The 24,208-nt window shown below is 35.0% G+C and overlaps 1 protein-coding gene and 1 non-coding gene across 2 annotated transcripts in view; both read right to left on the minus strand.

The window, feature by feature from the left end:
• The window catches only part of LOC126374257 (uncharacterized), a 71,781-nt gene extending 50,401 nt beyond the window's left edge, over positions 1-21,380 (minus strand). The window contains exon 1 of the mRNA XM_050020775.1: positions 21,165-21,380. The gene's annotated coding sequence lies outside the window, so the exon portion shown is untranslated. The remainder of the gene's footprint in view (positions 1-21,164) is intronic.
• Positions 21,381-22,781: 1,401 nt separating this feature from the next.
• Trnal-aag (transfer RNA leucine (anticodon AAG)) lies at positions 22,782-22,863 on the minus strand. The gene has a single exon. It is a non-coding gene; the product is annotated as a tRNA-Leu (tRNA).
• Between the last annotated feature and the right edge of the window lie 1,345 nt (positions 22,864-24,208).

The raw sequence follows: 24,208 nt of genomic DNA on the forward strand, positions 1-24,208 counted from the left end.
TTTCCAAGTACGTAATTAGATGCTACAGGTACTTTTTTCACTGGAATCACTCAATCGGCTCTTCCCGTAGAAATGCCCATAATTAATGTTAATTGAAACATAAATTGTCTATTATAGGTAAATTACTTATAGGTCATATAAAATTTTAATTAATTTAGGTAATAGATAATAAGAAATTTATTATGTCCATACTATGTAATAAGGTGTGAACCAATTCATACAAGACATATTTTATGCATTTAATTAATAGTTAAAATTACAGTACATTTACTTACAGTTTCAAATTGCACTTACAATATGTAACTTTAAACGATGTAGTAAGAGTAATAAGGTTCATTATTAATGATAGCTTTAGAGTTTTATGGGGCTACTTGTCTCCCTGATTCTATTAAACCGTTTTAGTTTTCATCGTGAGGTTAAGCGTAATCTCTATCACATAGTTACTGTAGAGGCTTATGCCGGCTTATGACAAGTAGCTTTAGATGTATTAAATTAAAATACGAACAGGTTAAAAAGCTATTTTCAGTGGGTATGTAACTCACCTATATATTTACAATATAACATAAGCTCACGTTTATAATTATCACAATTGAGGTAGTCATAAGTACCCACGGCTGACCGAGCTTTCTGTTAGAATTTATATCGTATTTATTAAAGGATTTCCATGCAATTTACAAAATAAAATATACGTGAATTAAAAAAGTGACCTAAACTTTTAGGTAGGTCAATATCAGTCATAAAATTATTGTTATTAATTATTATTGATACTTACTTTTTATTACGTTATGCCTATTCGAAGTATAAGTAGTATAGTGCCGTAATTAAAAATATTGTTCTGATTAATGTCATAAATTAGTTAAGTACCTTGGTACATTTTAATTCGTTTATGACCATGCTTATGCATTCGTGAATAGCAATTCTCTAGTGAAGCCTATATACAGGTATAATTTGCTCGTATAATTAAAGTGTTCTCCAGATCTAACTGCATCGTAAGGTATTCAATCAGTCGATGTTATCTATCATAAGATGCGTACGCGCACACGTGGTTATTACCAGATAGATATCTGCACTATTCATGCTTATTTGTCTTTCACGAGCAAGCATTCCGTTAATAATAGAGAAATAAATTTCATTATTATGATTTGTTTTTGAGATAATCATAAATTAAACCATACTTAGGTTTGGGTCTGGCGCGAAAAAATAATTGTATGAAGGTTTTTTTCTTTCTTCATACAACAGAACAAAAAGCTCTGTGACGTGTGGGTACTTAGTTAATCTTGCGATGGATGTACCTCTGACTACTTCAATTGATTGAAGAGGAGGATGAAATAGTCGGAAGCTTAGGTTATGTCTTTATTCACGTGAATCTTTTATTGTTACGTTTTTCAATAGTCTCTATACAGGGTGTTAGTGACATCGTAACGAAAATTTTGAGACACGATTCAGACCATGATTCTGAATTGATATCAAATGTAATTTTCTGTTGCAAAAGTATCGAATTGAAAATAATTAAAGACCGATTTCCGACAGGAAATTCCACTCGATATCAACTTCGAATTATCTCCCTCAGTATTCGTTACGATGTCACTAACAAAGTATAAAGAACTTCGATTTCAATGTTTGATATAAGAACTTTATACAGTTGAAGTCTTTGTTATATTAGCCGTTACTGCACCAGCCCATTTGTTTATTTCTGACTAAATTGACCTATCACTCTATTGTTCAAGGCAACAATTACACAGGCCCATAATGGATGTTGTCAGCCTGTAATATAAATGCTAACATTGCTCTTAGGGCACTAACGTGGTACAGAATTGCGTTTAATATCTTTGTATCTAGTCAGTGGGTAGGTTTTGTATTCTATGTCTTTCAATGTCTCCCTTTAGGCTACTGCTTTCTACACTTTGGCTATATTTTTATAGTAATATCACAGTAAATATATACTAAGTCTTAGACACAAACTTAATATTATTAGTGCAGGTATAGGATTTTAGTTAGTTAGTTAGTTTAGTTAATGCCATTTGCGACAAATCTACAATAATGCACGTCACAAAAATAATGTAGGTGTGGAATTTGGGATTTTTTATGAAAACGTCCAACGTGACGTCATAGAAAAACTTGCGATAAAATATCGAACTAAAATATTATTTACTAAAATTTAAATAAGTGGGCTGAGCTAGGTTTACCTCATCCCCGTCGATCTTACTATGATAGTCTTAAATCGTATGGCGTCAGACGTCACACACACAGTTGCACATGTCCGATAACGACAATGTGTTGCGACTAGCGTATGTGTAAAATGAGGTGTTTTGTATGAAGTATCCGGGATCTGCTCTAAGTTAAGGAGTAGGTTTCAGATTTTTTACATTAGAAATTCTGGCTCCGATTGATTGAGGGGAAACCTGTGCCCAGCAGTGACACGTATATAAGCTGTTTATGTTTCTAACAAGCTAAAGTAAGTAAATGGCTCCATTTGAACAGGACAACGTAAACCGTGTCTAACAAGGTACCCGTTAATAATTACAAACAAACATACAAGTATGCAACACAAATACAAGTAGCAACTGTGTAACATCCTGCGTTATTGCGACTGCATTATTATTAACTCTAACGTCCCAAGGCGACACTGGACAAGCTTATTCTACTTTTGCTTGCACTAAGATATAGATGGGATGGAACTCCTTCCTTGAAGGATATCGCATAATTGCTGTAAAAAAACCCTCCATTTCTTTGGCCAGTCTAATCAATCTAATAAAAAGAGAAGACCGTCATAAACTATAAAGAATGCCTACTTTAATAGAGATTCTTTAAAATTCATCATCATCATCATCAGCACATTAACGTCTCCACTGCTGGGGCACGGGCCTTCCCTATGGATGGATAGGGAGATCGTGCCTTAAACCATCACGCGGGCCCAGTGCGGGTTGATGGTTAATAACGACTGCTAATGGTGCCGGGGCCAACGGCTTAACGTGCCTTCCGAAGCAAGGAGGAGCTCGAGATGAAAACTTTCTTTTTTGTGGTCACCCATCCTATGACGGCCTTTGCGAAAGTTGCTTAACTTCAACAATCGCAGACCGAGCGCGTTTATCGCTGCGCCACCGAGCTCCTCCACGAATACACGAATAGATGTATCTAAAAACATGACTTTATATCTAGACAAACATGCATGACACTTCCAGACGACATACTTCTATGGCGATTCGGTGGACAACTATCATTGGTGCAAGATAAATGCGTGTGACAGGCAGAGTGAGACTGTTATTACGAATATTTCAATATTCACGCCACGTCTAATGCGGAGTGAGTTGTGTGATATCAAGTTTAAGAAAATTATCAAGTTTAAGAAAATTAGATTTATTTATGGGGCAATCTACGGACGTAAAAATGTTTACTGTACCTACTAGAATTCGTCTGTCCTATGTTCATAGAAACACGAGTAAACACATCCAGCGTTTGGCCTATGGAGCAGTACAAACTGTTCTACTGTGGGTTCTCTTCTTATCGTGTGGGTTGTGAAGTGGAATACCAGGCTCATCAACCCTGATGTCAGGGTTGTGATTGAGCCGCCAAAGACCCCTGACATGGCTCTTGTAACGATTACTCACTTACATCAGTAAATAGTAACCGGGACCAAAGGCTTAACGTGCCTTCCGAAGCACGGATCATCTTACTTGCGGACGATCAGGTGATCAGCCTGTAATGTCCTAACCAAACTAGGGATCTTAAATGATTTTTGTGATATGTCCCCACCGGGATTCGAACCCGGGGCCTCCGGATCGTGAGTTCAACGGTCAACCACTGGACCACAGAGGCTGTTTCTGTTCCGTGTTCCGTACTGTGGGTTGATTAATTATTTTACGTGAATTATTTTTATCCATTACCTACATAAAATGCTGTTTTGATGTGTCGAGGTCGAGTACTTCTTATTTCTCATGTGAAATTTAGAATGACCAGACGTTCAAAATCTTTGAAGTCATGCCAGAATAGCAATACAGAGAGAGACACTGCGCATGTAAACGGAACCCAGAGATTTATCTTTAACTATCCATTAGACTTGCATATTTACTCTCTATTATGTTAATGCCCCCGTAAACAAATAATGTAATTGCTCTTTCTTGTCACCCGAAATTATCTCGTTTGCGTATCCCCCAATATCCATAAAACCCGCTATTTGGACAGGTAATTACTTAGAATAAATTTACTTAAGGTTACTACACAAATAATGTATGCGCGTAGTTCATTCACTTAGAGGCCAATTATTCTGAGGAATCATATAAGTGCAGAGAAGTTTTATATAATATTTGAGCTTTATATTAAGGTGGGTAAGGAATAGTTTTGTTATGGGCTTATTATGACGGGTGCAAGTGTGCGTTATGCTAGGCTGATCGTCGGTAGAGCGTGGTAATAACTGCCCATACTCGCAAGTTGAGCTTTTCTTCCTGGTTTTCGACCGGATATGTAGGTACTTTGAGAAATATTAATAGGAATTAAATGTACGATACTGTTTTCTTGTACTTTTAATGTGTGATTTGGGTTAATGACCAGACCGTTTTTCGTGCTACTTCTGAATTGTAATTAAATTCATTTATAAAAAGGTCTACAAAACAGAATATCAAAATTGAAACCGCGTCTAACGAATTGGATATAGTATGTTCTTCTTTGGAATCAGAAGTAGCATCAAATAAGACTTTGTTGTTTAAGATAGACCTATAGATATCTATCAGCTTTCACATATAGTGTCCCAATTATAAAATCATAATACCTAAACCGTAAATTATTGGAACAACCAGCGGGATCTATTTTATTAATAATAGGTGGGCATAACAATAAATAATAGATAAAAAATATTCATTTTGCACTCAAATACCAGTTTAGTAACCAACAGAGAAGTTTTGTGCAAATATTAGTGCAATATTTATGGTCGATTTCATAGTCGTAAAGAACAACAGACAATCATTTAAAATCAAGAAAACAATCAACTTGTTATAATTTTTTCCTATACCAGGGAGGTTAAAATGGCCACATCGAAGCAATTCATCTAAGAAAGCAATATTGCTATTTGACATTTCGTCCCTGACACCGCATAAGGGCGTATCTCAGTTTTTTGCAAAAATGAGTTATTTATACCATTTTGATCGTCTAAACGAGATCTATAACGTCGCAAAAGGGTGTAGCTCTAATCACAGTATTTAAGAATTTAAGGGAAGGGCTTATCTCAAATCACGAAAAAAAAGAGCAATGCAAAAGGACGTAATTGAAATACGCCATTATGTCGTACTTCTTCAACTTGAGATACGCCCTTACTCAGTGACTTCATTCTCGTTTATTTGTTAACAAAATACATATTTTTTAAGTGCCTACAAGTAAAAGTTGTAAAAATTCAGGTAATCCTTTGACTTCTAATAAAGAAGATAATGAAAATGATTATGTCAATTTAAACCATCTTTCTGTTTCATCTATTGCACTGTCGACAGCTGAAGTAGACACCTCAGACAGTACGATGGCAATTGCCAGTTTCATTACTTCCAGCTTAACTAATTTCGACGATGAAGATTTACGTGATTTAAGCAGACTTGAATTTATAGAAAAAGACACAGCAATGCTTCGTACAGACAACCCATTTTTTTCTAATACCATACAACCAGTCTTAGATGTCACAACAGAAAAAACATTTTATTCGAATCAAGTCTTGGAACAAACAAAAATGAAAACGAGAGTTTTCCTGATAATATTCAAAACTTGTTAAAAATTCATGAAAATATGAATTCAGGTCAGCCAGTGGTATGTAAGATTATAAATCGTGATTACGAAGATGTTGAAACCTTCTGCCCCTCTAATAGTTTTACGCCTGAATTGTGAGACCTCGGTGACTACATGCCTGATTATATGACGTCTCATAAATCACCAAAATATATATATCTGCTCCAGATTGTAACAACCACCAATCATGTGAAGTAGGACATTGTAAAGAAGTTGTTCAGAACAGGAGCTAATGTTTTCGATGCTCCGTTCTTCTCTGCAAAGTGCATTTCGAAGAAGACGATCTACAATGTACAACGCATGGATCCAAAAAAATGCACAACATAGGCTACGGAAACGATGTATATGTACCGCAATCATGTGAAGTCACAGATTGAATGAATGAAGTATTCAGTTTGTGTCATCGATGCTCTATCTAGACACGCGGCAGCGTGTCAAGCCATGTTCAAGAAACAGAACTGGCGAGCCACACTGTGTGTAATGTTACACGAACCATTTGGAGCCACTTTTGACATCCTCATAAATCAAAAACTTTTTCACATAAACGTATCAAATTTGGCTCATATATCGAGACTTGCGAGGTACATATGTGTTCTAAATTTCATAAGCTTATCTCAAACGGTTATTTACTATTTACGGTTATTGACTGACTGAATGACATATATATTAAAACTCTAACCCAGTTCCAGATGACCAAGAGAGTTAAAATTTGGTATGCAGATAGGTAATTAGATGAATACAAAGGAATACATAAATAACTGGCAATTTTCTTTTTTTCAAAAACATAAATATGATATGAGAGCCAAGTTCAATATAATGATAAATGCCTTGGTTGTTGACTTCAACGACAAAAGAAGTGAGATCTAAATGGGTGCCAAGTTCAATGGTCAGTCCTGGAATTTATATATAAGTAACAGTATAACATAAAAAACAAAAACAATAAAGATCTAAGATCTGTGCAATTAAGAAACAAAATATTCTTAAAACTAAGGAGATCAAAATTTCAGACAGACCTTAGGCTACAATACATTATCTTATGTTATAACAAGATATGATATCATATTATTATGTTATTATTAATGTATTGTAGCCTAAGGTCTGTCTGAAATTTTGATCTCTTTAGTTTTAAGAATATTTTGTTTCTTAATTGCACAGATCTTAGATCTTTATTGTTTTTGTTATTTTTTGTACACGATATAAAATATTACACATGAAAGTACATTTAAACACGCACACACACACACACACGCACACATTTTAACTTCTTATGTTCCTACGTTCCATATTTTTTAAGTGTTTTTAAATGATGACAAATTGTGTTTTCGACATCAAACATAAATAATTTGCCGTTCGTAATGAATGTGTTTTATTTAAAATATAGGATAATTAGTAACACTTTCTACTTGCGCCCATATTCAACTCTCCATACCTATTAAGAGAGGCGCCACAAAGGGGCGTTAGTGACTTTCAGGCCTTTTTTTCAGGAAACCATGCATTTTCCGAAACTGTAAGAACTATAAATCTATGCCTTAATTCAACCTTTATCCACCTTATAAATTTCATGGCTGTATCTATATTACTTTAGATTTTATGAACTGAAAACCTGAGGAACTCGGAGAAAAAAACAGTTTTTACGCTCTCCTGAAAAGTTAGGAAAACTGAGATACGCCCTTATGCTTTGTCAGGGACGATTTGTTTGCATTGCGCACTTACTTTTATATGCGCAAATGTCAAATTGCAATAATGCTTTCTGAGATGTTGCCATTTTAATACCCGTACAATATTTTAAATGTAAATAAAAGATGTCTTAAAAATATATATAATAATAAAATAAACAGTTACACAAACACCATAATATCTTACGGTCAACGAGTTAACTCGAGTGGTGAACCTAGTTATGAGGCTAATGCTAGAGAGGGAATCACAGTATGTTTCCCACACTTGAATAAATTCGCAAACCGCAGAGTATCACAACCAATATTATTATGTAAAGGACGGTACTCACCGGGAGCATTCGTTTAACGAGATTAATGGCATCAGTGGTGGAATACCTAAGTATCTAGTATTACTTTTAAAGTAGTTAAAGTAAGTACACAACTTTATTTTATTATTTTGCACTGTCTCCCCCGCTACTGTTATTTTATTAATTACATTCTATTACCCAATTTGTTTTAGAATTCATGTTTTGATCACATATGGTTATCACGTGCTCAGCGATATCGGAAAACATCGCGAGGAAACCCCGAGAAATGCACTTCGGAGGTATGTGACCTAACCTATATTGGGCTGGTTTTCCCTTCGGGGGTTGGAAGGTCAAACAGGCAGTCACTTCTGTAAAAAACTGGACTTGTCAAATCTTCAGGTTAGGTTAGCGGACCCTGTGATAAATGGGATAACGCTAGGAAGATGATGATATCCTATCACCCAAAGGTTGCCTGGAAAAAATGCTACCATAGCAATAAGGGCACCTTTTGTGCGTTTGTTTAATTGGTATTCATGTGTTATATTATGTTACTTTTGTGCAATAATGAATTGTGTATTGCATTGTCCTTTATAGGTTTTTATTTGAGACTGTAGATAGTGGAAACATTTCGTGAGAGAATCGGGAGAGAGCAATCAACAAATTAGAAGGCTGCGTGAACATACAAACTCGAACTTTGTAAATAGTTTCGCCCCCGAAACGCTCCCGCTATCGCTTCTCTTCTTCTTCTATCGTGTGGGTTGTGATGTGGAGTACCAACCTCATCAACCCTGGTGTCAGGGATACTATTGAGCCACCAAAGGCTAATGACATGGCTCATGTAACGACTACCTAACGGCTGTGTATGATCGCTTCTCTTTATTTTGTTAGACTTTCATCCATCTTGAGGAAGTTAAAACGATCTGTTTACCCCGCGGTGGGACATAGGCGTGAGTATGTATGTGGTTTTAACTACATACAAGTATTAGCCATTGTCTACGTGATTATTTTGCTTGAAAAGGATATTTTTGGTACAATTCGTACCAGTTCTCGTAAAACAATCTTGGATCGGACCTGAAGAGAACTCTTTCTAAACAAAAGCTCTTAGTAAGTCCCATCTATACTATAATTATAATATTATAATTTATAATTATAATTATAATAATATTATAAAGCTGAAGAGTTTGTTTGTTTGTTTGTTTGTTTGAACGCGCTAATCTCCGAAACTACTGGTGCGATTTGAATAATTCTTTTTTTGTTGGATAGTCCATTTATCGAGGAAGGCTATAGGCTAAATAACATTACGATATGACCAATAGGAGCAAAGACAGAGCGGTAAATGTGTAAAAAACGGGGAAAATTATTCATTTTTGAAGGCTTTCTTTGCGTGCGCTGCGAAAACGGTTCAAGATACACAAAAAATATGTATGAAAGAATTATTCCTCTATACATGATCTAAAAAAAAGTCCGCGACGGCATATGTCTATCTTTTAAGGTTTAGTCACAATGACCGTTTTTATGGTACCAAATTTGGTCGAAATAATTTGTTTAAGTTGTATCAACATAATAATATTAATCTTTATTCAAATATAAATATAAATATGTTGTTGGTTAAGAGTACTTCATCTATACTTATAATAAATCTGTAGAGAGGTCAATTCTGTACATTAAATATTTTTTCAAAATAACTATCAGGGGGTGATAAGTGGTCGATACTGATGCCAAAAATGCAATCAGTAAAATTTTTGTCTGTCTGTCTGTCTGTCTGTCTGTATGTTCCTTATAGAAACAAAAACTACTGGACGGATTTTAATGAAACTTGGTACAATTATTCTTCACACTCCTGGACAGGTTATAGTATACTTTTCATCACGCTACAATCAATAGGAGCAGAGCAGTGAAGGGAAATCCTTTTGTATGAAAAATCTAAACCGCTCAAGTTAGACGTTTGAAATTTGGCATGCAGGTACCTTAGATACCGTAGAGGTGCACTAAGAAAGGAATTCCCGAAATTCCTACGGGAACGGGAATTAGCGGGAAAATCCTTTTGTATGAAAAATCTAAACCACTCAAGTTAGACGTTTGAAATTTGGCATGCAGGTACCTTAGATACCGTAGAGGTACACTAAGAAAGGAATTCCCGAAATTCCCACGGGAACGGGAATTAGCGGGAAAATCCTTTTGTATGAAAAATCTAAACCACTCAAGTTAGACGTTTGAAATTTGGTATGCAGATACCTTAGATACCGTAGAGGTGCACTAAGAAAGGAATTCCCGAAATTCTCACGAGAACGGGAATTAGCGGGAAAATCCTTTTGTATGAAAAATCTAAACCACTCAAGTTAGACGTTTGAAATTTGTCATGCAGGTACCTTAGATGCCGTAGAGGTGTACTAAGAAAGGAATTCCCGAAATTCCCACGGAAACGGGAATTAGCGGGAAAATCCTTTTGTATGAAAAATCTAAACCACTCAAGTTAGACGTTTGAAATTTGGCATGCAGGTACCATAGGTACCGTAGAGGTGCACTAAGAAAGGAATTCCCGAAATTCCCACGGGAACGGGAATTAGCGGGAAAATCCTTTTGTATGAAAAATCTAAACCACTCAAGTTAGACGTTTGAAATTTGGCATGCAGGTACTTTAGTAAACTTAAAGCTTAGTTGCAACAGGATATTACAAAATTCCCACGGGAACGGTAGTTAGCGGGAAAAACATTTGTATGAAAAAATCAAATCTAAATAAAAGGAGAAACTGACTGACTCAGTGACTGACATATCAACGCATAGCCTGAACGGCTAAACGTAGGCATTTGAAATTTGGAAGGGACATAGCTTAGGTACCGTAGAGGTGCACTAAGAAAGGAATTCCCGGAATTTCCACGGGAACGGAAATTTGCGGGAAAATCCTTTTGTATGAAAAATCTAAACCGCTTAAGTTAGACGCTTGAAATTTGGCATGCAGGTACCTTAGTTAACTTAAAGCTTAGTTGCAACAGGATATTGCAAAATTCCCACGGAAACGGGAGTAAGCGGGAAAAAAACATTTGTATGAAAAAATCGAAACCGCGTAAGATAGATGTTTTCAATTCAATTCAATTAAATTATTAATTGCATTCCATGTAGTACAATGGGGTGTTACATAGGCATAGGAACTAAAACATGGACCCTGTAGGGCACAGCAACGTTGAAGGGAAGAGAGGAAGTGTGTATTAAAATTAAAACTCAATGAACAATCAATTAAAAAAAAAAACAATTCAATCAATTGATTCAATCTAGCATGCATGCATACCTTAGTAAATATAAAGTTTATTTTTGGCTGTATTTTGAAAAATGGGAGTTATTGGGAAAAAAAATTATGAAAAAATCTAAACTGCATAAGTATGCACTCCCACACACACAAAGATCTCTCTCTTATATAACACGCCACGCGGACGAAGTCGCGGGCAAAAGCTAGTCCTTAATAAGTATGGTTGCAAATGAAGGCAGCCCGCCTGTTGCACTCCAATGCACAGTAATAGACAAGAGAGGAAGGCTGCAAATACATATATTATTTTTTTTATAACGTTAGTCCTAGTCAATTATTTAGTCTAACCTAGATAATTGATTCAACGTCACTGAACCGAGTCATGGTTCACAAACCTTTTCTTATGGAATCAATTTATATGATAATATACTGTGCGAATGAATAAATAGACTGTTCATATAATTATGTAAGTACAATTTTGTAATGCTAAAGTCGTCTTGTCAAGTAAAGTTTAACATAGGTAACTCAGGCAATACACTTTACTGTTTACTTTATCTATTTCGTTACTTTACCTTTTCCCTTTTTTATATCACCTACGCGAATTTATTCCCAATAAATTTCTAATAAAAAATCTTGTAATTTATGTGCATACGAAATAGGTAATTTAAAATTTATTTATAGGTACATCTCTCCTATTACTAACTTCAATGCTCTACTAACTAATCATCATCATTAATTTAAGAGCCACGCTATTGCCGGTGTAGCATTCTCCATTCTTATACTTCCTTATAAGATACGACGTTCACCTTCTGTTCAATCTAATCCATGTAACTCTTCTTGGTCTTCCCCTTCTTCCCTACTTACTATATTACATCGAAATGTTTTGTGGTCGTAAATAACACATAACGTGTCACGTGTTGTGCCTTTTCCGGGAATGTTACCAAAGTGAGAGTATTCCTCTTGTAAAAACTCTTTAATAATAAAGACAGAAAAAAAATGTTTGTCTTGACGTTGAGACCTTTCCTGATGGTTTATATCCTGTGTTTTAGATTAATACTTAACTACTAGTTAAAACAAACATAAACTATATTAAAAGCAATACATAGAAGACAATAAATAATGATTATAATCATATATTAATACGTATGTACATGCATATATTACTATAGAAAAGAGGAAACTATGGCAGTACTATAACTACTTTATAAAGAAGAACATACTAGAAGAATGGAGTAAGGGAAGAAGATGTTATAAAGAGGAGAAGAGCGAGTTGAGAATGTCCTGCTTGACTTGCCCTTTAAGGCGTCTAACAGAACTTTATTGCCTAATAAAGAATCCTATATCTAAGGCGCTAAAGTATTATAATTCCTTCCTAAAAGAAAATATTCTTTGGAAATAATAAGTATAATAAGGCATTAATATGGTACAATTATCATATTTCACAAGAGAATCTTCATCAGATTTAAGTTCAATAAGCCTGAGAGGCTATAAAACGCTTCAGACTCTATGTAATGTAGCTTAAACAGTTACTTTATTACATGGTGTTATGTTATAAAATTGCTTCAAAGGGAATATAAATAAGTATCTTCTTATTATTTTATAGTCCTGGGTCCTGGGTTCGATTCCCAGCGGGGACATATCACAAAAATTACTTTGTGGTCCCTAGTTTGGTTAGGACATTACAGGCTGATCACCTGATTGTCCGAAAGTAAGACGATCCGTGCTTCGGAAGGCACGTTAAGCCGTTGGTCCCGGTTACTACTTACTGTGTAAGTACGTAGTCGTTATAAATGAGTCATGTCAGGGGCCTTTGGCGGCTCAATAGTAACCCTGACACCAGGGTTGATGAGGTTGGTAATTCGCCTCACAACCCACACGATAGAAGAAGAAGATTATTTTATAGTGTCCGTTTTATTTGTGACCTACCTCACTCACGTTCGATATTGTTCTTCTAACTTCTTCCACGAAAATGGTTACGAGTATAAAGGTAATCATAACTAAAATCGCGAAATGATAATTACTAAGCATTAAAAAGTAATTTCATTTACATAATATTATTTGCTGGAATAGTTAAGTGGGCAACATTAATGTGCGATCACGTTTACACTGGCAACACTGGGCCTCATTATGGACACGTCGCACGCGCCTCCCATAATATTACTCCATGTGAAACAAATAACTACTTAAAAGCTCGCTCGTTCGTTAAGGCAAACCTACCGCTTATTTCAATGTTTAAATAGAGGCCAGACGTATTAGCCAAATAGAGGTTCTCTATACACTGTTAACAAGCAAATATAACATGGTTGGGCTTATAGTGAAAATAACGTACTTTATATTTAAATTGCATTTTTACTTTAGTTCAATTTGCGGTAAGTACGGTAACGGATGAGATATTTATTAGGTATTATGATGAGTTGTTAATCTCCAATGTCTATTAGGTAGCCACTTAATTATTTATTATTTGCCCATTTATTGCATTAATCATTTATTAGGGTAATAAATGAACTCTCAGTTAATTAAGTAATCGTAGATTAACGGATTAAGTTATGGGTAATTTAATAGGTATATTAGGCGTTCCACATAAGCACACATCCAAGTTTGTTGAGATCTATGCTCCGCGCCGCCGCTACGAGTGCCTATCTGCGTAAGCCTTATTAATCATCAGTCCTGTAGCACATAGTAATAGAACATTTCTTTTTCTTCTATCGTGTGGGTTGTGAGGTGGATTACCAACCTCATAAACACTGGTGTCAGGGTTATTATTGAGCCGCCGAAGGTTGACATGATTTCGGCTCGTAATCATTTTCAGCCTCTAGCTTGCTCCCATGACATGCTAGCTTCACTACACAGTGCTAAAAACTTTTACAAGCTCTAGAAATCCGGTTTTAATTTCACAAAACAACGTTTCCGTGATTGTCCAACATCTAGACATATCACGATTCACGCCTCTCGAACACGTCTGGTAAAAGTGCGGTGTCTGAGTTGTAACAGGTGGCTTTCGTCACGAATTGGTCGCATAGACGCCTGCGCGTGCATATATATGGGATATTAAGAGCAATAATATATCTTCATAGATCGGTATCACACGCGGCTTATAAGTAAGCAGAACAATATCACACTTATTAGCACTGTGTGCAGCCTTCAACGTCTGAGATATTGCCGCTGTGTGCGTCTGTGTACGACACACAGACATATAACCAACATTCGGTATAGCCCCGTGATGATAGCTTTTTATTCTCCGCTTGTACTATGTTAATAGCTGTCTGCCGTTTACGTTATGTGATTACATTTTTGTTACGAATTTTATAAAGTGAGGTGGATTAGTAGAGCGTGAAGAATTGTTTATGCTTTTGTCGGTATAATTAGTTCGGACAAGAGAATCAAGTTGCAATTGCTTATCGGTGTGTCATGGTATACACGTATGGGATACCATACGTTTCATCGTGCGCATTTTCAGTAATCAATTCCTACGACAAAGAAGAAAAGCTAGTTTAGTGGGACCGACTCGTGCGCCGAGGGTTCCTAAGGGAGGCTTTGACTTTGACGTTGAAAAACTATCGTCTCCATATATCGACATAGGTCGTTTACCAGCTACAAGTAAAGGATTAATGGTGCTGTAAAACCTTCCTTTTTGCCAAATTTAATGATTCTAGATCTGTGGGAAGTACCCTATAGATTGTGATTCCCCTACTAAACGTATGAAAATAAATATTGAGTTAGAAAATTGTTTTTTAAAGCTTCAAGAGACTCCAGACATAAATGTTCATTTTTAACTAGATACCTCTACACTACTCTACATGTTCCCAAGATAAAGGGTCTTAACAGTTGGACGGATAACAAAGTGATCCTAAGAATTCCGTTGTTTTTCTTTTGAAATTCGTAACCCAAAAAAAATTACCAAAAGCATCATCAAAAGTTTGTAGTTTTCTACTATTCCATGTTTATAATATATCCTACAATTTAATTTATTTAAACATTAACTTTCTTTATGTATCTAAAGCCATTTCAATTTGCATAATATGTTGCCAATAGATGAATATGGATTTCGGATACACGTGTTACATTTTAATTAGATTGCATTAATTTAAAGTTTGAGGACGTGATCTTAAGATCCGTTCTTTGATATTTAAATACTAATCAAGTGATTTTAATAAAATAGCACTATCAGCAAAAGTCCCCAAGATGGCCGATGTTTTAATTCATTGTAGAAGTCGTAAATCAAGAGTAACATTCGGAAATGTTGAAACTGAACTTAACAAATCAAATCAACATTTCAAATCAAATGCTAACGCTTTTGGAAATACGGATTCTTCCTTATTTGGGAGTAAGGTCATCTGTGTAACATCTTTGACATTTTCTATAAGTATAAGGTTTTAGTTTAATGATATGGCATAATGACCAATTAAATTTAAAACATAATGTCAGGATCTGTTCCTTTTGCTATTTAAACATTTTGTTTCGTAGACGTAGATTTTTTTCGATTTGTACATTTTTACCTTCTGCTCCAGAGGGTTTTGTCGTACTGGTACCTGATTAAAGTATAAACCTCCGTGTATGCAGGCAATAGATAGGATGTCAGGATCTGTTCCTTTTGCTATTTAAACATTTTGTTTCGTAGACGTAGATTTTTTTCGATTTGTACATTTTTACCTTCTGCTCCAGAGGGTTTTGTCGTACTGGTACCTAATTAAAGTATAAACCTCCGTGTATGCAGGCAATAGATAGGATGACATAACACATGCAATCTGTCTGAGTGTCGTTTCATTACGTAGTGTTCTATACACTGTATTTTCACTGCACTTTCTTTCTAAGGGTGGTATATATAATGTCAGGATCTGTTCCTTTTGCTATTTAAACATTTTGTTTCGTAGACGTAGATTTTTTTCGATTTGTACATTTTTACCTTCTGCTCCAGAGGGTTTTGTCGTACTGGTACCTAATTAAAGTATAAACCTCCGTGTATGCAGGCAATAGATAGGATGTCAGGATCTGTTCCTTTTGCTATTTAAACATTTTGTTTCGTAGACGTAGATTTTTTTCGATTTGTACATTTTTACCTTCTGCTCCAGAGGGTTTTGTCGTACTGGTACCTAATTAAAGTATAAACCTCCGTGTATGCAGGCAATAGATAGGGTGACATAACACATGCAATCTGTCTGAGTGTCGTTTCATTACGTAGTGTTCTATACACTGTATTTTCACTGCACTTTCTTTCTAAGGGTGGTATTAAAATCTCAGCTTCGAGACTGCTTTCAAGATCATGTCAATGTGACAGTTCTTATATAAAACAGGGACTTGAGCATGACCTTGAAGGCAGTCTCAGCTGAGATTAGTGTATTAATACCACCCTTAGTCTAGACTCTGCACCAGTTCTTATATCTACAAGATTTACAAACGTCTGTCCTGTTACCACCCTGACATTATCATGGGTTATTACATAAGCAGAATATCAAATGAATAGTGATGTTATATTTTGATGTACCGTTTTAAAAAGAAACTGACAATATCTCGCGAGGCAACAATTTTCCCTGGCTCTCTATGAATCTGTTGATCGGAAGTCAAGCACCGCGAAACGCTCACAACAATGTGTTTTAATTGTAAACTGCTAACTAGAAGCGATATTCTGACGATTTATTACAGAAGTGCATGAGAAAGAATGTAAGTTGGCGCTGGTTGCGTTTCTCGGATGGTTTCTACAACAATACCGGCTTGAGATCAATGCGCGTTGCTTAGATCCGCGTTTTTATATTGGGAGTATCTTTATCTAATGCATGATAATCGGTTTATCGACAGTTTCTTGCTTATTATACCACTGGTGGTTGATATAAATGGCAAGCGATATTTGTGTCAAGTCTTTAGTTTAATATTTCAAAATTTATACTTTAATTTTTTACATGATTTAATTCAGCAAACAGTAAGTCAAGTGTCTAGAGGTACTTGATGGTCAGAAGCTTAAATTTAATATTCAAGTGGTCAATCGCTCTACATTCGAAGAGGCTGTTACAGAAATTGTTATAATTGTTGTCCGTTATACAGTTCGTGTGCCGTTACCGTATGTAACGTTCGCCGAATAGTACCGCCATAACGGGGGGCATTTTAATTACTCTTATGCTAATTTTTTTATAAGAAATTTTATCTTAATCGCATTGCGATAAGTGAGAAAGCTTTTGAAGCTGTAAAGGTATGAAACGAAGTGACGTTAAGATGTTTAGGCATGCAAAGTTCGCGAACTTGAGACGTTTGCTCTGCATTGATAAGATCTTACCCGCATTTCTTGGCATATTCACCCGATACCAACGCGTTTTTAATTTGTTTTTTAATTTGCCAAGTCACTTAAAAAGATATCGAACGATTTTACCGTACAGGTAACTCTCCTTCGCGGTATCGTCCGATTTTCATCGCTTCGATCATAAAGTTAGATAATGACGGATAGCGTGACTCAGGCATCGCTGTAGTAGGTAAATAGTGTAATAGCCTAACCAGGTACAGTTGGTACGGTAGCCGATGATGGCCAGATGGTGAGGTGGCCAATGTGGGAGGGGACAACACCTACCGTTACCGCGAACACATTCGCCAAGGCACCGCCTTCGGCTTCAAGAGGCGGTACTACAAACATACTTAAGGATACACATGCCCAGTACTGTTCTGTACTTATCATTAGAAATCCTTTTAGCTATTCACACATACTTCCAAATTCGGATGAAGTTGACGTCTATAATTAGGAGGCCACAAAATATGCAAAATTCAGATTAGTTTTAAAACTTGACCTCATACATATTACATTAATTTTGCGATATCCATGAATGGAATTTCTTATTCGTCATCGTCAGTCAAGTGAAAATAGTAATTGGACGTATTAATTATATAATGATATCTATGCGTTGAATCCTCATAATTTATGACTGTATGTTTATGAATGGTGTCGATCATACATCTACTCACGCCTAAGTATTTCCCATCGGGCCAAGCAGAGAGACTACAGAAGTCAATTTAGTCCATCTATTTGCTCTTGATCATTATTTAGTAAAATGAAATAAATTCGTATTTTTTTTTTATTTTTTTTGCGCGCTACTCTGCTGTAGTACAAGTGTACTATATCCTCTGCCGAAGGTATTCTGGAGGAGTTCGCTCTTAGCGATAAGGCCGCCTTTGCCCACTTTAGAATAACTTTATTTCCCTTGTAAATGTCTTGTATATATTATGTTCATAAACACCTATCTTCTCAATGTCTTTTTGACATGACTTTTTGTAGATTTGCCGCATATAGCATACTTGGCCGCTCCACAGCGTTTTTAGAATGTGTAAAATATTAGAATTTACATTCGTGTACTTGAGCGAAGTAAGATTACAGTGAATTTTACAACCGAACATTCAACTGTAGCTAGTAAGCTTAGTATCTATTGAATACCATTTACGTTTTGTATTTATGGCTCAAACGAAAAATACTTGTGACTATATTCTATCAGTCGTTTCATGAATGGCTTCTTTCACTTTTCAAGTGAAAAGTTTAGGTTAATATGCTGGTTGACTGCCAACAATAAAATATTTAATGTCTCAGTAAACAAAATTATGCGCTGGTTATTGCATTGTCTAGTGTGAACATTTTGAGAATACGGTTGTACACAGACATTACACGAACTATGCAGTGTGCTTTATTGCTTCAAAAAAATGTCTGTCAATAATTTTTAGTAGCGTTAAGTTAGGATATTTTTCAAAACGATTTCATTCCTAATATAGGTAAGTAGGTACTTTAATAGCTAGTTTAACATTACGAATAAAATAAATTAGTAGTTACCTATATTATGTTTGTGAGGCAAATAAAACGTATGAGTTCATTGAAAGAAAGAAACAATAGAAAAAAAGTTTACACGAAATTACATATTAACAGAAACATAAAAAGTACAGAAAAATAATAATTAAAATATAAGTAAAATGTTGATCCTAGGAGTTATGTTGCGGTGATGGACATCCTCTACGCTCAGCTTAAGCCATTGCTCTGTCTTTTAAGAGGTGGTCGTTCAGTCGAGCATCCCTAGTCAAAGTCAATCGTCTTTCATAACCCTACATACTTAATTGCATTTTTTAATGCTAACTCTGGAACGTAAATGAAAACTTTATATGATATATGATATATTTACATAAAAAATGCTATTCAACGTGCAACTACTATGTTACCCATTGAATAAAGATCTTGTCCGGATTTGCAACAAATCTACAATAAGTCACGTCAAAAAAAAAAATGATTTGAAAAAAGAGATTTTTGAGTTTGAAATAAATCACTTACACCTTTATAACTTGTAGGTATAAAGCATAAAACATGTGCATTCTCTTATATTTCCCATAGCAACGAGTATAATGACTAGTGGGGTGAAACACTATGGCTAATTATACAATGCCAGTGCGCCGACTCCAGCGAGCTATTTCTGCATTGATTAGTAGATGCGCAACATACATAAATCGACAGATAAGACTAGTCGAGATTAAAAATATTGCATTTTTCTATTGAAGTGTAAACACGCAGATATATATATTATTTACAATATAGACAGCATCACGCCTGTATCCCCGAAGGAGTAGACACAGGTGTGTACAGTCATGAGCACTATAATGTACCCACTTTAGGACTCTGTCGCACTAACATATTTGACATTTAGTGAGACTTACAGTTCAATTTGTCAAAAAAGTTAATGTGAGATGGTACCAAAGTGTATACATATTAATGCTCGTGACCGTACGTACACCCACTCCTCGTTTTTAACTTTTGGCTAAGTAGTTAATGCCATTTGCGAAAGATCTACAATAAGTACGTCACAAAAATCCTCCAATACACTTTATTTTATAGTTAATTAAATAAAAGGAGCATTCGAGCTTTTTGCCTATTAGATAAGATACGATAATTTCCTTCACTTTCCCTATATAACGCAAAATAAGAGTCAAGTTTAAAAACTAAGTGTCGAATGACCCCTAACTGAACAAGTTTTAAGAACATTACGCGGCTATTTTAAATGTTTTTACTAAAATCATTCAATCTAAAATGACAAAGGTTATATTTATGCACAGACTATTTATATTTTTATCGATTGTCGCTAACGCAATAGCTTTTATAAATATTTATTTGTTTACATAATAGTTATTGGTGTATTTACAAGTTGGACCTTTTCAATTGATTGATCAATGGCTGTTTACACAGTTGGACAGGATACAAATTATTGTTGCAGTAAACCCTGTTCAATATTGTCTATTGTTTAAACATATTAGTTGGAAAGTAAGCAACGTTTATAAATAAATAAAATACACAATTTGAATGAACCAAAAGCTAATGCCCAGTCTTTGGGTATATATTGTATGATGTTTATGTTACGTATATGTTTGTGTTAAAAGCTCATCATTATTATAAAACATACAAACATGAATTTCCGTTTATATATTTATATGAAAAACAATACCTACATAAAGAAATTTTCACATTATTTCATAGGTATCAGTTTCGGCATTATTTATAATTCTATTGTTAATTATTAACTACCACTTAACAATATTTTTTGGCGAATAAATATTTTCTTTCTTTCTTTATATCATAACTGTATCACCAATATCTATCATCCAACTTTTTTACTAAGTGTACCGACACTTAACCACTATAAAAGAAAATAAAGGCAACCTTACTTTTATATTCACTTCCTCAGCACAGACAATAATTAACCCTTCACATAACTAAGAAAAAAAAGCAATTAACCCTGCAATCTCTATCGGAATTCATTATTAGTGTTTAGTGAAACGTAGAAACACCAGTTACGATGTAGTGCATGCGGCTCATCAATTATCTCGCCTATAGCTCTCTTTACGTGGGAACGGTGGAACAATATTATCAGAACACTACTGACAGCTACCTGATATTGCATTGTCAAGGGTAACCCGCACACTTTCTCCATAACTATTATAATGGCTTATAAACTAATTTGATTTTCCATTTTGACGGAGGCGGGTGAAGTTTGGCGGTAAAATATTAATAGAGCTACCGGTATAGGTAATACCTATTATAATATGGATAACATACTGAAGTCTTATTTTATAAAACATAAATATATACCTACGAATTATGCGAGTATTCACTTTAGGTGGTAGATATTTTAAAAAGAAAATACAGACAAGTAAAAATCGCAAAACACTGAAAGAATATTTAGAAAATCTTCTTACCTAACAATTTCTCTGAAGGGTAGACCGTGCGAAGCTTTCAAACAGCAGAACAATAGACCATTTTGACGTGTTAAGCGAACTAAAATTTAATTATGCTCACATGAGTCCACTTTGTCTCCGGCCATAATAAAACACTTATCTGTTGCATTTTAGAAAAATAAAATATATAACGAAAGAAAAAAAATTTAAATTAAAATTCGAATTCTAATTCGCGGGTCATCGACCTGCGGATAGTGATGCGCGTAATTTCTTGTCCCGATTTTTTCGCGAGTGATACGGGAGGCGTGCTGTCGCGCGCGCCGCGTGTGTCGGGTAAATGGCGGCTGCAGGTGCGCACATGTGCCGTGGTATCGCACGGGGATGCCTCGCTGGGCGCGCTTCATTAATCCGGTACTCGAGCTCATTAAGGAATACGATTTGATTGCTGCTCAAGTAAATTCTATTGGGCCGTCTTGTGTCATAACGTAAATGAAATATTGGTAGGGGCGGATATCAAATCAGATTTCATATTACGGCCTTTTATTGAGCTTCTATAAGTTTGTTTTGGGGATCTGCTGAAATTAGTTTGGGTATTTAAATATACTTAAATGATAATGTATTCTCAATTAGTCACATATTATTTTACTGCTACTGTGTGTAAATAGTAAATACCTATTAGAGATTAAAGCAGATATACCTACTGTATCATTAGTATTTGGACTTTGGATATATTTGTAATTTGCATAATTATGGTAATTCGACATAACGGACTAATATATTATATATTTATACCTATCTAATATTGTTTAAAATTAGCATCAATAGATATGTATGTTCTGATACAATAAATATAAATTTATTGATGGTAAGAAAATTAACTTAATTGGCGAAAAGAAGAATCTGAAGAATTTAATATACATTTTATCCTATCGATATCGCAATTTGTGGTAGAGATAATATTTGGTATTTATAATTTAATTTGACTATCAGCATTTTTGTCTCTTTAGGCGAAACAGATAACGTTTAATGACTCTATCATGTTACATCAGTTAATTAATTTTTATGGAATTGTTTTTATTGTTCTAATATTTTTTTAAGTATAGGTACATATTTTAGTTTTTATTTAAGGTGGGAACGTACTTACAGTGTAGAATAATCTTGAAATAAAAAGAATTTTATTTATGTTTTAAACAAAGACGGTGCTGCTTTCACCTGATATTGCACTTACTAGGGGTGTCATGAAATTTAAAATATAACGTTTACTTAGATAGCTTTTTTATAAACTTATGGATTATGGACAAAACAGAAACCAATAAAATATACTTACACTTCAGTCGACTCTAGGAGGTCGAGGTTATTCTTATCGTAGGTATTTGGAAGAAATTATTTGAGTATTATTTAAATTTAATTTATTTAAGTATCATTCTTACCATTAGCAAGTATCATTGCATACTCACTAGCATTTCGGATCATCATTAATCACCTATCTTTTTCTTTTAAATATTTTATTATCTTAAAACACTAAAACCAGAAAAATACACTAAAAATATTTAATGATTAAAAATAATATTATTTTTTGTTGTCTTGCGAGATAATACAATTGAAATAAATACCTTAATTAGGTACACAAAAATATCTTGGCAGCGGTGGGATTCGAACCCACGCCTCCGAAGAGACTGGTGCCTTAAACCAGCGCCTTAGACCGCTCGGCCACGCTACCACATGACAGTAGTCGTGAAATAACCATACACGTTCCCTGTCATGCTATCTCTTTCTATTAATAGATGACCTCTTTATCTAAACGCCTGGGTATTTTAGTTAGTAACATGTGTGTCGCTGTAGTAATGGAATTAACATAGATATTGAGCGCTTTAGAAATCAATTGTGTAAGCGATATAAAAATCTTATTCAATGGGAGCGTCTATTCAAAATCAACGATCTTAAATTTAGATTAAACCTTGCCTACCCAGAAAGCTTGACAATGTACAGGTGTACGAATTTCTACGAAATGACATAATAGCATAGTATGTGTTTACATGTTCCATAGAAAGCAATAAACCGGCGTTACTTTACGATGTGTTTTTGTTTTACATGTGCCGCGTTCTATCTCATTTAAATGTCAATTTTCACGAAACCGTGTTCAACTGTTACTTCTAAGGTAAATAATGAACTTAGTTGCGACTTGCAGCTTTCATTTGTTTTATTTCTTAGTTAAGTAGATACCTATATAATGTTTTGCTTTTATTGATATGATCTGTCATATTACATTCTTTCATAATTTATTTACAACATCATGTGGTAATTCTCGACGCAATGGGTACATACACAAGTATTACAGTAGTATAATTTAGAGGCAATGGCCGCTTTTGCTTGAAATCAAAATAAGTATAATTACCTACGATTACCAAAAGATCTTAACACGTGGTTTGACTTCAAAATAATTACTCCAGTGCAAGTTGAAATACTTCTTTGCAGCCACCGAACGACGAGATCTGGTTGCATGTTTTATGGTGAATAGTATTAAACAAGATCGATGATAGTCAGGAGTCAGGATCATCACCATTACTTTGAGCACGTGTATTTTATTATTTGTTAATTATTACATCACCCGTCCGTCCGTCCATCGTTAGTTAGAGGTCGCAGGTTCGAATCCCGCACAGACCTAAACCAATGATTGTCAAATTTGTTTTCGAAATCATGTTAGGATTATATGATTATCACGTGCTCAGCGGTGAAGAAAAACATCGTGAGGAAATCCACATTCCCGAGAAATGCATTTTCGGAGGAATGTGACCTAACCTGGACTTGGATTGGACTGGTTTTCCCTTCACAGGTTGGAAGGTCAGACGGGCAGTCGTTTCTGTAAAAAACCGGACCTGTTAAATCGTCAGTTAAAGTAAGCGGACCCTGTGAAAAAATGCTAAGGGGATGATGACGTCCCCATAGATATAGGCACTTTAGTTCCCTAATCCTTACTAACTACGTGATATTTTATAAACACATCCCCTATAGTTTTCTGCAATACAATTAATAAGCATTTAAGTGTTTATAAGTAGGCAATATTA

The sequence above is a fragment of the Pectinophora gossypiella genome, chromosome 17 (genome assembly GCF_024362695.1).
Source record: "Pectinophora gossypiella chromosome 17, ilPecGoss1.1, whole genome shotgun sequence".
In the NCBI taxonomy this organism is placed as follows: domain Eukaryota; kingdom Metazoa; phylum Arthropoda; class Insecta; order Lepidoptera; family Gelechiidae; genus Pectinophora; species Pectinophora gossypiella.